This window comes from Miscanthus floridulus, chromosome 16 (assembly GCF_019320115.1).
Source record: "Miscanthus floridulus cultivar M001 chromosome 16, ASM1932011v1, whole genome shotgun sequence".
Lineage (NCBI taxonomy): Eukaryota > Viridiplantae > Streptophyta > Magnoliopsida > Poales > Poaceae > Miscanthus > Miscanthus floridulus.
In genome coordinates this window covers 110,807,953-110,825,241 of record NC_089595.1, presented here as the reverse complement: position 1 = coordinate 110,825,241, position 17,289 = coordinate 110,807,953, and the positions used below count along the sequence as shown (strand labels likewise).

The window sequence follows — 17,289 nt, the reverse complement described above, 5'->3', positions numbered from 1 at the left end:
ATTTGGCCACAATAATTCCTACAATTATTAATCTATATAATGCTAAGCTTGCTAATTAAAATTTATGAACCTATCATCATAATAGCTAACTGCAATCTAACTGTTCTAATAAGTAGATTGTATTTTTGCGAATCTAACAAACCTAGTTTCACTATTTTTGGATAACCATGCAATTTACTACTAATTATCGAAGTTTAGCTTGAAACTAAATTGAATAAGCAGTAACAAATTCGCTGGAAATAACAAAACGAAACCTCACTCGTGGCCCACACGGTCCGACATAGCCTAGCAGGCGGGCGCGGCCCAGCGCGGCAGCGGGCCGAGCAGCGGGCGCGAGCGCAGGCCTAGCAACGCGCAGACGCGCGCGTGACGCAGCAGGCACGAGCGAGCGGGCACGCGGGCACGGCAGCGGCAGTGGGCCAGCAGAGGCCAGCACGGCGGGGCGCAGGCGCGCGGTAGCGTGGCCCAGCGCGGCAGCAGCGGGCGTGGCCCAGCGGCCAGCGCGGCCTAGCGACGCGCGGCAGCAGCGGGCGTGGCCCAGCGGCCAGCGCTAGCAGCGGCAGCGGGCTAGCAGGCCAGACGCAGGCAGGCCGCGGGTGCGAGCAGCGCGGCCCAGCCAGCGGCAGTGGCCCCCAGAGGCGTATTTCAACGTATTACGGCTTTATTTTCCTACATGAAAAGCGGCCACAAACACGTGTGACGTAGGGGTGACGTCATGATGATGTCAGCAAGCTAAGATGAACAGTAACGCACCGCCGGCTGCTGTAAGCTTGCTCTGCTCGGGCGATCTTCCGCCGGCCACGAAGAAGATGCAAAATGGCGGTGGAGCTTTGAATGAAGTGGGCAGTGCGATACAAGCTGAAGGAGAAGCTAGCAGTGCGGTGAATTGAACTGGTATGCTCTGGTTCAGTGGATGGACGACGGCGCAGTTCACCTCGTTCTTATGGAGCAGGTGGAGCTGTGCTTCCAAAATTGAAGCACAGTGAGGTGCTACAATGGGCAAGGTGGTGTCAATCAAGCTGCTGGCTGTCTCGCGGAGCCAAGGATGTGACAAATTTCATTAACGCTCTACGGTCACGTCGAATTGAAAGCAAGAGGTACCGTTGGCCATGGCTTCATCGAAGACATGGGCTCTGGTGTGGCATGGCCTGGCACAGCCGTGGTCGTCAACGCAACGTACCCGTGCACAAAACAACGGAGACAGCGAGGCGATCGTTCCGCGTGCGTGCAGCCAGAGCGAGTAAATGAGAGCAGTACCGGCGCGGCGACGGCGGCGTATAGCGCGACCAAGGCACCGCGCGACGCGACGGGGAGGCAGAGCTGACATGACCCGTGCGCAGTGTGCTTGCGTGCGATGGCAGGCAACCAAGGCACAGTGGTGACCATGGTCAGTGATGGCTTGTCCGAAGCAGATGACGTGCACGGGTTTTCTACAAATTACCAAAAGTGGCTTCGTCGACCCATTTATAACTTACGCGAAATGACTTAAACTTCGAACGGTTTCGCGTCGAATTCCAATTCTGACTTACTTGTTCCATTGTCGCCTACTGAGTACGTACTACAAATTTTAATAAAGTTCACATACACGCTCTACATCATTTTTATTTGATAACAATTCATTTAGAATACTAGACAATATAAAGCGACATGAAACTTAACATTTGTTTCCCGTTTCGGATAAACGTTTCAAATGTCGTATATTGATTTATACTCCAATTTACACACATATGCACATATACATGATGCTCCTGCGATGTTTTAGCAAAACATTACAATGTAACACCGGGGTGTTACAAATCTTCCCCCCTAAAAGAAAATCTCGACTCGAGATTTATGTGCCTAGTGTGAGAAAGAGACAGGGAATTATGTTTGGCGCAACACTAACTATCCAACCCAGAGAGGAGATGGGGGTAATGCTTTGTTAAGTAGCTCTCTTGCTCCCAGGTGGCTTCGCCCTCTGAATGGTTTTGCCATTGCACCTTGTAAAACTTTATCACCCTGTTCCTGGTCACTCTCTCCTTCTCATCCAAGATTTTTATAGGATGCTCCACATAAGACAGATTAGGTTGGAGCGGAAGTCCTTCTATTTCCACAGATTCTTCAGGAACTCGTAGGCATTTCTTCAGTTGCGAGACGTGAAATACATTGTGAACTGCCGAGAGAATTTCCAGGAGTTGGAGACGATAAGCAACGGGACCACATTGCTGCAACACCTTGTATGGACCCACATACCGAGGGGCTAACTTGCCATGGACACCAAACTGATGTACCCCTCTCATAGGAGATACCTTGAGATACACAAAATCTCCAGCTACAAATTCCAAAGGTCTTCTTCGCTTGTCTGCGTAAGCCTTCTGTCGACTCTGAGCTGACTTCAAGTGTTCACGAATTATATTTACTTTCTCTCGAGCCTCCTTTATGAAATCAGTCCTGAAGTACCCACGGTCTCCTACTTCAACCCAGTTTAGTGGTGTCCTACATTTCTGTCCATATAAAGCTTCAAATGGCGCCATGCGGATACTCTCCTGATAACTGTTATTATAAGAAAATTCTGCCAGCTTTAAACAATGATCCCACTTCTCAGGAAAAGAGATGGTACAAGCCTGCAGCATATCCTTGAGCACCTGGTTCACCCTTTCAGTTTGACCATTAGTCTGTGGGTGGTATGCCGAGCTTCTGAGAAGACGAGTACCCAAACACTCCTGGAGTTTCTCCCAGAAATGAGAGACAAAAACTGACCCTCTATCAGAGATGATGGTGAGAGGAACTCCATGTAGGGTCACAATCCGATCAAAGTATAACTCCACATACTTCTTTGCATTGTATCTAGTGTCCACTGGAAGGAAGTGGGCAGACTTGGTGAGACGGTCCACAATGACCCAAATAGAATCAAAGCCAGAGGAGGTGCGGGGTAAACCCACAATGAAATCCAGGGAAATATCCTCCCATTTCCAAATAGGAATGGGCAAGGGCTGCAGATATCCAGGAGTACGCATATGATCTGCCTTGATTCTACCACAAGTGTCACACTCTGCAACGAACTAGGTGATATCTTGCTTCATGTAAGACCACCAGTACAGTTGGCGTAGATCATGGTACATCTTGTTGCTACCAGGGTGGATAGACAGCTTGGAATGATGGGCTTCTTTTAGAATCTTTCTTTTTAGCTCCTCATTAGACGGAACCACTAGTCTATTCTTGTATCTCATGACTCCCAGCTCATCAATGCTAAAATGAGGTCCACGTCCTTCAGCTAGCAACTTCTTGATGTGAGGAATCTCTTCGAGGTCTTCCTTTTGTTCCCAAATAATTTGCTCCAACAACTCTGAGGTCAATGCAATCTGAGCTAGCACCTCTGTGTGGTGAAGTGACAAGGGTATTTCCTCAACCTGATGCAACTTACGACTTAAGGCATCAGCTACCATATTGGCTTTTCCTGGATGATAGTGGACTTCCAAATTATAATCCTTGATCAACTCTAACCATCTCCTTTGCCTCATGTTCAACTCAGACTAAGTGAAAATATACTTAAGGCTCTTGTGGTCAGTGAAGATATGCACTTTGTTGCCCAACAAATAATGCCTCCAAATCTTCAGAGAGTGAACTACAGCAGCTAGCTCTAAATCATGGGTAGGGTAGTTCACCTCATGCTTCTTCAGTTGGCGTGAAGCATAAGCTATCACACGCCCTTCTTGCATAAGCACACACCCCAAACCCGTCTTCGAGGCATCACAGTAAACATCAAAGGGCCTCTCAATATCGGGTTGAGCCAATACAGGAGCAGTGGTCAGAAAAGTCTTCAGGGACTGAAAAGCTTCTTCACAAGCTGGACTCCAAACAAACTTAGCTTCTTTCTAGAGTAGCTTAGTCATGGGCTGGGCTATCTTGGAGAAATCAGGGATGAAACGTCGATAGTATCTAGCTAGCCTAAGGAACTGACGGATCTGGTGTACAGACCTAGGAGACTTCCAATCCAATACATCTTACACCTTGCTGGGATCCACAGAAACGCCCTCAGGTGTCAACACATGTCCCAAAAACTGCACTTGATCAAGCCAAAACTCGCACTTGCTGAATTTAGCATACAGCTGGTGCTCTCTGAGTTGAGTCAGTATTATCCGGAGGTGACGGGCATGCTCTTCCTCATTCTTGGAATAGATTAAGATGTCATCAATGAAAACTACCACAAACTTATCCAGCTCCGGCATGAAAATTGAGTTCATTAGGTACATGAAGAAAGCCGGGGCATTGGTGAGACCGAAAGACATCACTAGGTACTCATACAACCCATACCTAGTAGAGAAAGCTGTCCTTGGTATATCCTGTGGTCTGATCTTGATCTGATGGTAACCCGATCGGAGATCTATCTTCGAGAACACCATGGCACCCGCTAACTGATCAAACAAAGTATCTATGCAGGGCAAGGGATACTTGTTCTTAACTGTTACCGCATTGAGAGGGCGGTAATCCACACACATCCGTAGAGTACCATCCTTCTTCTTCACAAAAATTGCAGGGCAACCCCATGGTGAAGAACTTGGGCGGATGAAACCCTTGTCCATCAACTCCTCCAGTTGTTTCTTCATTTCTGCCAGTTCTCTCGGAGCCATGCGGTATGGACGCCTGGAGATAGGAGCAGTACCAGGCTCAAGCTCAATGGAGAATTCTACCTCATGGTCCGGTGGCAATCCAGGAAGATCTTCAGGGAAAACATCTGGGAACTCACATACTACTGGAATGGAGGTAAGATCAGGAACGGCTTCAGCATGGGCAGCAACAGGTAAGACCAGTTCTGAGGGTATGATGAGAGACATCCTATCCTCAGAAGACGGAAGCCGTAACTCTATACTTCTTCTCTTCATATCCAATACTACCCCATACGCCCGCAACCAGTTCATTCCAAGAATAACATCAATGCCTTGCCCAGGTATTATCATGAACTATAGACGGTAAGTGTGGGTGGCTAATACCAAACTTACTGTATCCGTGCGGGTGTTGATGAACATCTGAGAACCCACAGTACGGATCTTATAGGCATACGGTATAGCCAATAGTGATAAGTTGTGCCGCTCTACAAACCCCATGCTCATTAAGGAATGTGATGCACCAAAATCAAACAACACCAAAGCTAGATGGGATTCGATGGTGAACATACCAGCCATGACTGTCTCCTGCTGCACAACCTGCTGAGCATCCATGAAGTGAACCTGACCAGATCTGCTAGGCACCTTCCTCTTGATGAAAGTCCTCTTAATCAGCCTGGAATTTGCAGATGGCTGAGACGGCTGAGCTGTCTACTGCTGAGGACACTCCCTGGCATAGTGGCCCTCCTTGCCACACTTGAAACAAGCACCAGGCTTGTTCCCGAATCCCTGACGAGGTGGGACCTGCTATCCCTGAGTCTGCTGGGGCTGCACCTGCTGCTGAGGTGCCTTGTACTGAGTAGCAGAAGTATGTGATGTCTGCTGGGGTGATCGGAACGGAGGCCCGCCGGATGGTTGATAGGGCCCCCGCCTAACAATTTGCACCTTCTGAGTATGAGGGTGGCTGGAGGATCTAGCTGCCACCCTCCTCTGCTTCCAATCCGCCTGAGATGCCCGCTGAAAACCCTCAAGAGCAATGGCGGCGTTCATCAGAGCCCCAAAGGTCTGATAGTTCCCCAGGTACAGTTTCTCCTGAAGAGCAGGAGTGAGACCACGAAAGAAGCGATCCTTCTTCTTGTCATCCGTGTCCACCTGACTACCAGCATACTGAGCCAAGTGGTTAAACTGGGTCACATACTCCATTACCGTCCTGCTCCCCTGACGCAGCTCCATGAACTCGGTCACCTTCTGGTGGATAACACCAGCAGGTATGAAGAACTCACGGAAGGCGGTGGAGAACTCCTGCCATGTTGTCGGGTGATCCGGCAGCTCCGCGGCCTGGAAAGTCTCCCACCAGGCACCTGCAGACCCCAAAAGCTGCTGGGACGCAAAGTGCACCTTCTGCTCATTGGCCACTCCAAGCAGCCGAAACTTCTGCTCCAGTGTGCGAAGCCAGTGCTCCGCCTCCAATGGATCGTCCGACGGTGTGAACGTGGGCGGGTGGGTCTTGAGGAAGTCCTGGTAAGAGGACTGTCCCTCAGGACGGCGAGCACCACCCCCATTCCCACCGTTGCCTCCGGGGCCTCCACGGGCGAGACCCGCGATGGCCTGTGCCATAATCTCCATGGCACGAGCTGTCTCCTGACGAGCAGCAGCTGACTCCTGACGAGCAGCCAACAACTCCACCATGACCTCCGCGGCGGACAACGGCGGAGGCGGTGGCGACGGCGGGAAAGGATGAGGAACCAAAGGTGGAACCTCCTGAGCTCCCTTGTTGTCATGCTCAAAGGCCCGAGCACTATCACCATGGCCCTCGTTGGCCGCTCCTGAACTAGTGCTCCCACGTCCGGACCTCAGATTCATCTGTAAGAGAGACGAACCAACCATTAGGACACCTTCCTGATAGGATCCAGAGATTAAAGAAATGGCAGCACATTTATTAAAGCATTCATTAAATTAGTTCTACCAATTTACTACTTTCATTATACGTGAAGGGGGATTCCTAGTTCAAGTAAGATGCTATTATATGATGCATGCTTTGACCTATACGTTCACTCAAGCCGGGATATAGCGGCGTTCGTAACATTTTTGGCACATCGCACACTCACTTTTCGTATACTAAGCGATTTCTTACGCAATGTAAGTCAGTGTACCTGCAGAAAACTGATTAGATAAAACCAGTGCCGCTATCCTAGATACACCATATAGCTAGGGCTTATACTTATATAACTTAACTTAATCGCATCCTACTTTTCGCAAAACTTTTGTTGGTCAAACTTTTAGTTTTGTAAAAGAGTGAGGAACTCATGACCATTATTGGCTCTGGTACCAACTATGGCAGAACCACCCGGAATAGCGTACTTACGGAGGCGCTCGTCTTCCACCAGACACTAAGCACCCCGAAAGCCACTACCACGAGCGGTATCCGTCGGACACACCCAGAGGGAGAGCCCGAAAGATCCACATTTTTCCCCAAGGATCCAATAATGAAAACGAGTTACAACACAAGTCCATCTTATACATTAGAGTTTCGGAAAAGTACATTATTACAATACCAAATACAGAGTTCGGAATGATAAACAGCGGAAAATTAAAAGATAACATCTAGCGATAAGATAACGAGGAGTCCGTCCGAGCCCACCAGATGGATCCTCCACACAAGACACTCCTCAAGCGTCACCTGCAACAGGGGTAAATAAACCCTGAGTACACAATGTACTCGCAAGACTTATCCGATCAGTGGGAATACTTTCCCGACTCCAAGGAATATGCTAGGCTTTATGGTTGCTGGTTCTCTTTAGTCAAAAGCAGAACTAATAGTGGGTCCTTATTGATACATTATTATCATCAGCCGTATTAAGTTTTTATCTAGTCAATCTATATAAGCACCTGTGCTACTTTCAAGCAAGAGTTGAGCAATCGTTACTGTTCCTTCTCCTTTTCCACTTCCAGTTCTTACTACGGTGCTAAACCGCAGACAAGCCGTACCAGATAACCCGGCGATTCGCGAATCAATGTGCCCAGCTGGGTGCCCCGAAGACACACGCCCCGCTTGTACCCCAGGCACAAGCAGGACTAACCCATCACTCTCCTGACCCGGGTGTCCAGGTCCCCGTCCAAACTTGGACTCCAAGCCCCCGCCTCTGAATCCCGGACTCAGTGCGGCGCAAGGACCTCCACCACCTCCTCTTCCCATCAGTCGGTCCAGAAAGAGCCGTATCCGCGATAAGAGATCAGCAAGTCTTCCCTGCGCCCATACCCAAGTATGTGCTCGGGACAATAGTCTGTGACTTGCCTAGAGTCATATGCAACGACCGGTCCTTAATCGACACAGACAGGGAAAAAGTGTAACCGAGCTATGCCCTGTTGGCCGCAGGACACAACCCCTCACACCCACCAGTACCAAATCCACATCCCTGTCCGGTCACCATTTTTCCTTTCCATTATTTCATCATGATATCATAGTGTAATCACCTATTTGCGAGTAACGGCAGGTTACTCACGCTACCGACATCCTGATCATAGCAGCTACTCGACCTGCACTAGTAGGACTCATGGTGGATATATCTATGCATGTAGTTTCCATAAAATACCTGTAACATAAATGCATATCATATATTAATATATTCAGTGATCATTTAAAAATAGGGGTTATGCACCGGGGCTTGCCTTGAGCAGGTGCCGGGTCAGCAAAGTCAGCACCAACAGGCTCCTGGGCTTCCTCCTGTGCGAAGATCTCCTCCTCGTACTCCTCGATCACCTCATCGTACTCCGGCTCGACGACGGGCACGAAGTCTACCAGCTCGTGATCTACATGCATGAAATGATGATGCAATGCTTAGGAATATAACAACAGCAGCTCTTAAAATAAAAGTACATTGATTTAGCTACTAAGCTATGGATATCGACCACGGTACTAGGCTACCTATTGTCACCGATAACCATTTCGAAGTATCATTATTGATATAGCAACTACAGCTATTCTTACCCCTAATGCTAGTTTACGCTATATACGATAAAGCAAAGGCAATAGCTACTCTATCTAACAACTAGTTCTAAGGCTATAAAATTTACAGCAAGTACACGATATCCTAGTGAACCTACTGTAAAATTTTCAAAGATAAAACTATTACCGATTTGCCACAATAATTCCTACAATTATTAATCTATATAATGCTAAGCTTGCTAATTAAAATTTATGAACCTATCATCATAATAGCTAACTGCAATCTAACTGTACTAATAAGTAGATTGTATTTTTGCGAATCTAACGAACCTGGTTTCACTATTTTTGGATAACCATGCAATTTACTACTAATTATCGAAGTTTAGCTTGAAACTAAATTGAATAAGCAGTAACAAATTCGCTGGAAATAACAAAACGAAACCTCACTCGCGGCCCACACGGTCCGACACAGCCCAGCAGGCGGGCGCGGCCCAGCGCGGCAGCGGGCCGAGCAGCGGGCGCGAGCGCAGGCCCAGCAACGCGCAGACGCGCGCGCGACGCGGCAGGCGCGAGCGAGCGGGCACGCGGGCGCGGCAGCGGCAGTGGGCCAGCAGAGGCCAGCGCAGCGGGGCGCAGGCACGCGGTAGCGCGGCCCAGCGCGGCAGCAGCGGGCGTGGCCCAGCGGCCAGCGCGGCCCAGCGACGCGCGGCAGCAGCGGGCGTGGCCCAGCGGCCAGCGCTAGCAGCGGCAGCGGGCCAGCAGGCCGGACGCAGGCAGGCCGCGGGTGCGAGCAGCGCGGCCCAGCCAGCGGCAGTGGCCCCCAGAGGCGTATTTCAACGTATTACGGCTTTATTTTCCTACATGAAAAGCGGCCACAAACACGTGTGATGTAGGGGTGACGTCATGATGATGTCAGCAAGCTAAGATGAATAGTAACACACCGCTGGCTGCTGTAAGCTTGCTCTGCTCGGGCGATCTTCCGCCGGCCACGAAGAAGATGCAAAACGGCGGTGGAGCTTTGAATGAAGTGGGCAGTGCGATACACAGCTGAAGGAGAAGCTAGCAGTGCGGTGAATTGAACTGGTATGCTCTAGTTCAGTGGATGGACGACGGTGCAGTTCACCTCGTTCTTATGGAGCAGGCGGAGCTGTGCTTCCAAAATTGAAGCACAGTGAGGTGCTACAATGGGCAAGGTGGTGTCAATCAAGCTGCTGGCTGTCTCGCGGAGCCAAGGATGCGACGAATTTCATTAACGCTCTACGGTCACGTCGAATTGAAAGCAAGAGGTACCGTTGGCCATGGCTTCATCGAAGACATGGGCTCTAGTGTGGCATGGCCTGGCACAGCCGTGGTCGTCAACGCAACGTACCCGTGCACAAAACAACGGAGATAGTGAGGCGATCGTTCCGCGTGCGTGCAGCCAGAGCGAGTAAATGAGAGCAGTACCGGCGCGGCGACGGCGGCGTATAGTGTGACCAAGGCACCGCGCGACGCGACGGTGAGGCAGAGCTGACATGACCCGTGCGCAGTGTGCTTGCGTGCGATGGCAGGCAACCAAGGCACAGTGGTGACCATGGTCAGTGATGGCTTGTCCGAAGCAGATGACGTGCACGGGTTTTCTACAAATTACCAAAAGTGGCTTCGTCGACCCATTTATAACTTACGCGAAATGACTTAAACTTCGAACGGTTTCGCGTCGAATTCCAATTCCGACTTACTTGTTCCATTGTCGCCTACTGAGTACGTACTACAAATTTTAATAAAGTTCACATACACACTCTACATCATTTTTATTTGATAACAATTCGTTTAGAATACTAGACAATATAAAGCGACATGAAACTTAACATTTATTTCCCGTTTCGGATAAACGTTTCAAATGTCGTATATTGATTTATACTCCAATTTACACACATATGCACATATACATGATGCTCCTGCGATGTTTTAGCAAAACATTACAATGTAACACCGGGGTGTTACACTGTATCCCCATGGAGCATGGATCCAGGGAGGGGAGAGGGAGAAGGTCGACGCCAATAAGGGGAGTAGCGCCAGATCCCGGAGCGTCGAGTTCTGGCGCTCATGGAGCTGCGCGCGCAGTGGAGGTGAGTACAGAGCTGTTGGCGTTTGGGCTAGGGTTGATTTGAATCGGGGATTGATTTGATTTTTGATAAAAAATCGTCGATTTGGTGTAGCTTGAAACACTGCTTGAACAACATTCAAAGGGGATGCTGGTGAGGACAGGGCTTACATGCCGGCATGGATTCTCCCCAATTTTGTGTTGTTGTTGGTTTTGTCCAGACACAGGAAGAAGGTTCCTGGCGTGCTCACAAGTTGAGCAGCCTTGTGATTTCAAGTATTGGATTGATGAACACTTTGAAGGTAGAGCAAAAAGGGTGATTCAGGACCTAGTTTCCATAAGGCACAGCATGTCGGAGCTGTACGAACATTCAGCTGGACGATGGGATGATATGTATGCTGATCGACAGAGAGCGAAACAAGAAATTCGTGAACTGAAATGTACTATTAGAGAACAACGAGAGTGCATTGTAATCTTAATTTGTTTTAGCATTGTAATTGCTTGTGGCATATGGCTCATTGTGTAACCACTGTTTGAGGCAATGAGAAATGAATGCAAAAACAAATTTAACATGTCTCATGCTCATGGTTTTGACATAACAAATGCAAGTGTTCACGACATTATGACTAAGTGATACAAAAGCATTGCTGCTTTGAAACTACATTGGCAAGCTACATCATCTTATTCTTTGAATTCATCAGCTCTGTTGTTTTTTTTCTGGGACGAGCTGCTTTGGCCTGATGCTGATCCACGGCCAAGTGAAGTCGAATGGATTTTTGCAGAGGCACGTCCACCTTTTACATTGATTGTTGCCTTTGCAAATGAGCCAGCAGTCCTAGCATTGGTTTCAATGACAACAGAAGCACTCCCTCCAACAGATGCCTTCGCCGATGCTTGAGAACTTGACTTCGCAGATGCTTGAGCACTCTCTCCAAAAGATATCAGTCTTCTCTTATGGCCAGACTATAAACAGCAAAGCCAATTTAGGCAAATATACAATTTACTTAGGCTGTAGCATGGACATGTCGGAATTATTACTAACCTGTATAAATGATGAACCCTCAGGCATCTTACTCTTACTTGATGATGCTGCTATGGATTTTCCTTTAGTTTGCTTTGACTGTGCAGGTTCAATTTGCAATGGGCTTGAGTGACTTGCATTGGTGGCGGGAGGATTATATGACCCTACTTGTTCTTGCTGTTGTACAGTACGGACAAAGTTAGTAAAATGAGTAAGGAATGAATATAGTGCAGCAAGGGAAAATAGTAAATTCAGTAAACACCATTTTCACAGAGCATGTCCTCGAGTTGTGACCATAAATTCCACAGCAACGACATCTAATTTTAGTACCAACTTTTGACAAATTGGTTCTAGATTTCACTGACTCTGAAGGGTCTTTTCTCCTATTTTTCTTTGGTTGGCCTGGCATCTTTTTTACTCTAGGAGGCAATGGTTTGGGATTTGGAGACACAGGCCAAGCCGACTCATGTTCCACTGGCTACAGTACATGTTGGTATGTCTTCTTGTATGTCTTAAGTGAGAAGCACTCATGTAATTGTTAGGCTCTTGTGCCATTTTGAATAGGGCAGCACAAGCATGTTGGCATGGAATCCCAGAGACTTGCCAGTACCTACATGAGCATGTCTTGCTTCTCAGGTCTACTGTGAACCTATTTTTTTTGTCTCTCACTTCAAATCCAGCATCACCATTCCACAAGACATGACAAAACTGTGTCCTATGCCTAATCTTGTTGAATTTCCTGATAATGTTAGGACACACTGCCATTGTCCACCTCTCACTATTACTCCTATTTTCTTGGATTCTTCTAGTCACCTGGATCCTAATGTCCTCCAACATAGTAATAATAGGCTTGAACCTTGATTCTATAATCCAACTATTGAATGATTCACTCATGTTGTTGTCAACTGATTCACAATTGGATCCAAGTCTGAACCAAGCTCGAGACCAATGAATAGGATTTGTTTTCTCCAAATCCTGCCATCCCCGAGGAGTTTTTGCAGCAAGCTTACTCTTGTAATGCTTAAACAACTGCTCATTAGGTGCCTTTGCAATCTTCGAAAACCTCTTTTGGTACTCTTGCAGCCTATGTTTCTTTCTCCAGTTGGCATAGATGTGGCGTGCACACATCCTATGCTCAGCAAATGGAAACAATGTAGATACTATGCTTAGCAGCCCCTGCATAAAATGGACACAAATGATTTAAACATTTTGTTTTAATGATTAAAACAGCCCCTGCATAAAATTGACATAAATAGACAGAAATTTACCTTCTATTGGTCTGTTATAAACACCCAGCCTACTGCTCCAACAGGTATGTTGATGTCTTTCTGAAGATGCCCAAGAAACCAATTCCATGAGTCATTATTCTCATATTCCACGACAGCCCATGCAATTGGGTAAATCTGATTATTTGCATCCCTGCCAATAGCTGATAACAACTCACCTTTCAATGGCCCCTTAAGGAAACAACCATCAAGCCCAATTATCCTCCTGCATCCTTCTAAGAATCCTCTTCTACATGCATCAAAACATACGTAAAACCTCTGAAACACGTGGTCTTCTTCCTCTGGGTCAAGGGCAACATGCACACTAGTTCTAGGATTACTATGCTGCAACTCCAGAGCATAGTCAAACAACTTGGAGTACTCACCACTCTGAGTATCCATTATTTTCTTCATTACACGTGCCTTTGCTCTCTTAATCATTGTGATTGACACATCCACTCCTATGTCCTCTTGTACTGTCCCCTTCATTGCTCTAGCCTTCCAAGATGGATTAGCCTTGATAGTACTCTCATACCTCTCACATATCCTACTTGTAGATAACCTTTTATTTTTAAGCTCAGGACAACAAGCATGGTTGGGATTATAAGTCACAATCTAAAACCAATCAGATCTTGAGTTATGGGAAGCATATAGAAGCCAAGGACAACCTTTCCACCTACAAACAGCCCTAATCCTTTTCTGCTCATTCTTCACATATCTGATATTTATCTTCATCTTCAGTGCATACCTCTCTATAGCATCCTTCAATTGATCCTTTCCTCTAAAGCACATGTCAAATGCAAACTGTGGAGTATCAGCAGAACTGTCAAATATTGGGAACCTGCACTTCCTTCTTGTAAAGGCACCATCACTGTCCTCATCATATGATGCATCACCATCTGAATCAAAGTATTCAACACCATCTCCACCTTTTAAGACCTGATTATTACTGTCTAATGGAATATCTCCACCTTGTATGCCATCAACCTCAATTGGGTTGTCCATTGGAATATCTCCTCTCTTCTTTACTTCTAACATAAACTCTTTGTATTTGGTTCTTATCTCCCTAACTTCATCATCTTCATCACTTGTGAAACGTGTAGCGTCACAGCCATCACTCTCTGATTCTGAATCTTCTGCTTCTTCTTCATTCAGACTATCCTGACCATGGGTTGGACCTTCCAAACACAGCATGTTACCACCCTGAACAAATTTGTCCCTAGCTATTTTGGACAGTTTGTTCCTCAACAACAGGTTCTACATGATCCAAATCAATGATATATCTACAGCTCTAGCAGTTCCCAGCTCATTAATCATGTCCAAACATGACTTGTCATGTACAAGTAACCTCATTCCACTGTTCAATTCTGCACCATATGGCAACCAGAACATCCTAACAGATCTAGGAAAAGTTGTGTGATCCAATAGGTGGCCTTCAAGTTCTGGGATAGATATCTTGTCCTTCTCTATGTGGGACACTCCACAATCCCCATCGCAATACAACATCTTTGACGCATCAAGAACAAATTCCCCATTAAAATGAAATCGAACTTCCAGTACCTCCAATTCAGACATTGTTTTGCAGCCCTATAGATCCACTATATGGTCAAATTTAAACATTCTACAAGGAAATCAAACGCAATTGCAAAACCAGTGAAGTGCCACTTCATCTCAACTTTGCAGCACGTCCACTCCTCTTCCTGCGTCGTGGTTGCCTATGAGCAGGGGTCTGTCTGCCCAAGGACGAGGGGCGCGCCTCCACCAGGAGAAGGGGTGCGCCTCCACCCCTTCGAACAATCCGGCATCCCACACTGATCTCCGCCCCAAGCCAAAACCCTAACCTACCTATGCAGCTACCATGATGAACAGAGAGGATGAGGACGAGAGGGAGGAAACAGGGAAGAGGGAAACACCGTAAGCCGGCCAACGGGTAAAGAAGTGAGCGAGGGGCAGGACAGACATTACGCATGTCTAGCTGGCCACATGGCGTGCTGTCAAGGGGAACGGACGAGATTGAGTCCGAAATCGATTGTTGAAGGACGAAAGTGGACAATTTGATACTTCAGGGACCAAATTGAGCCTCAGGCGATAGTTTAGGGACGAAAATGGCAATTTCGCCATTAATGTTTGGGTGCTGATGCTTCCTATACGTTGGGAGGACAGGACAGGAGCACCTGGTATGCCCTGTCAGCAGCTCCCTCCCACAGTCCCACTTGGAACCTCTTCCAAGCTGGTTGCCACGATATGCACAGAGCACTAGGCAGCCATTGCAGGGGAGGGAAGATCCAAGGCAAGGCAAGATGACGTGAGCCCTTTCTCCCGGCCCGTATATAATCCTACCAGGTACTCCGTGTTGACCACACCACGGCAGCAGCAGAGATGCAGATCCCGAAGTAGCGGCGCGGCGCCTTTGGTGCTCGGTTCGTCCTCACCCTCCGTGCCTCTGTTCATTCGTGTCCAGAGGGATCGGATGAACAAGCCGAGGAGTGGGAAGAATGGCCAGGGGAAGCGCAGGAGAGGAGGGCTCAGGCGGGTGCTCAGGGACGAGATGACCAGGCTCCGCATCATCTGGAGATGCGTCATCATGCTCCTCTGCTACCATGACTGATGCATCATCGATCCTCTAGCTGCCTCCGCGGTTCTTCCTGGCCATTCTTCTGTGTCTGGTTTTTAATATATATGTATCTTTGATTCCTGTTTGATGTATCTGCAACTTCTGTGTCTGTGTGTGTTGCCCCTGCTACTTCAGTTTTTTACTCCCAAGTCCTACAATGGCAAGGATGTACCGCAAGATGTCAGCATGTATCTTTTTGTGTGTTTGCTCTGTACAAAATGCAAACAAAAAAAAAACAGAAGAAAAATACTTGAGTTTTACAGCTACCTTATTACGGTACCTTTTTGGCTTACTCGTTCAGTTTATTTATTTATTTATTATATACGGTTATCTAGCACATGTACTTTGAAGGACGAATCTTCCATGTTAAAAATCCTTGGACCACACGATATAATCAAAGATTTCAAGAGAACGAGAGATTTTTTTTTCGCGAACGGAGTATATATATAACTTGGGATGACCAATGTATAGTATTACTCCTTGCCTTTCTAAATTAGAAGTCATTTAAATTTTTTGAAGTACATATCTTTAGCTGTACACCTACATATATGCTATATATGTCTAGATACATAACAAAAGTTACGTAGAGAAGCTAAAATAACTTATAATCTATAATGGAACAAGCGGTTCTCAAGATACCAAGAGAAACTCCAGAAATTGCAATGCTACATGAAGTAGACTAGAGCAACCAAAAGCAGTCCATAACGATTAAAATAATAGCCACCAGCTAGCTAAAATACTGTGAGACTAGTCTATAGGGTAGTCTATAGTAAAAGATACGCATAAGCTCATAGACTACCCATAAATAATAATAAAATGCTACTTTTTTTACTCCTACCTCTCTCTTTATTGATCTTGCACAGGATTGGATATGATGAATTTTTTATCTTAGATGGGACCCACCTTATAAACTAGTTGTTGGTTGAATCATTGTTGAAACAAAGCAGTAGTCATATACTGATCATGTAGGTCCCATGTATATAGACTACTTGGTCCATATACATTGTGGTATGAGAAATGGCAACAGTGCAGTTCCACGTTTTTGCTGTCTGTACATACAGCCATACAGGCTTTCCTTCAGAAGCTGCTACTCCACGTAACCTCTGAGAAGCCGGTCTATTCGCTTGCTCGTATACGATCATGGATTATAAGCTGGAATAGTATTTTTCTCTCACACCAAATCAGCCAGTAGTAAATAATTCATGACCGTTTACGACGAAACGAACAGGCTGCTGGCTTTTGCTGAGCGTTAGGTGACCTTAGTCAACGGAACTATATTTGTGCACATGCTCCCAAGATTTGTGGAACCACTGTTTCTCTTTTTGAATAGTAAACTCACATTCTCTTTAAATAAAAACTCAAGTTATATGTAGCTCATAAACGATCAGGTTGACAAGTTCGTTACACAAGGTACTTTTAGTTCTCGAACAGCAACCAAAATACCGTGTCTAGGAAATATATACACATATTTTCAGAACTTATTATTAAACGCACAAAAAAGCTGAACCATAAGAATTTGTCCAATGATTACGTAATAGCCTAATGCTACTAAACAATCCACTCCAAGCTAAGCGGATCTGTGATGTATACTCTATGGAATCTGTAATAGTTAAGGCAGGTTAGCTATTGCTTAGTATATCATGTTGGTTTTTATAACTACTCCCTCCGTCCTATGCCATGTTTGCTTGGCTGATAAGCCATGGTTGAAAGTATTGTTGACTGATTTGTTGTGAGAGAAAAATATTGTTCGTTGGCTGAAAAAGTACGGCTTATAAGC

General features: G+C 46.5%; 1 pseudogene; it reads right to left on the bottom strand.

Annotated features, from left to right (window-relative positions):
• Window positions 1-11,283: 11,283 nt before the first annotated feature.
• On the bottom strand, window positions 11,284-14,473 carry LOC136512097 (uncharacterized; annotated as a pseudogene).
• Between the last annotated feature and the right edge of the window lie 2,816 nt (window positions 14,474-17,289).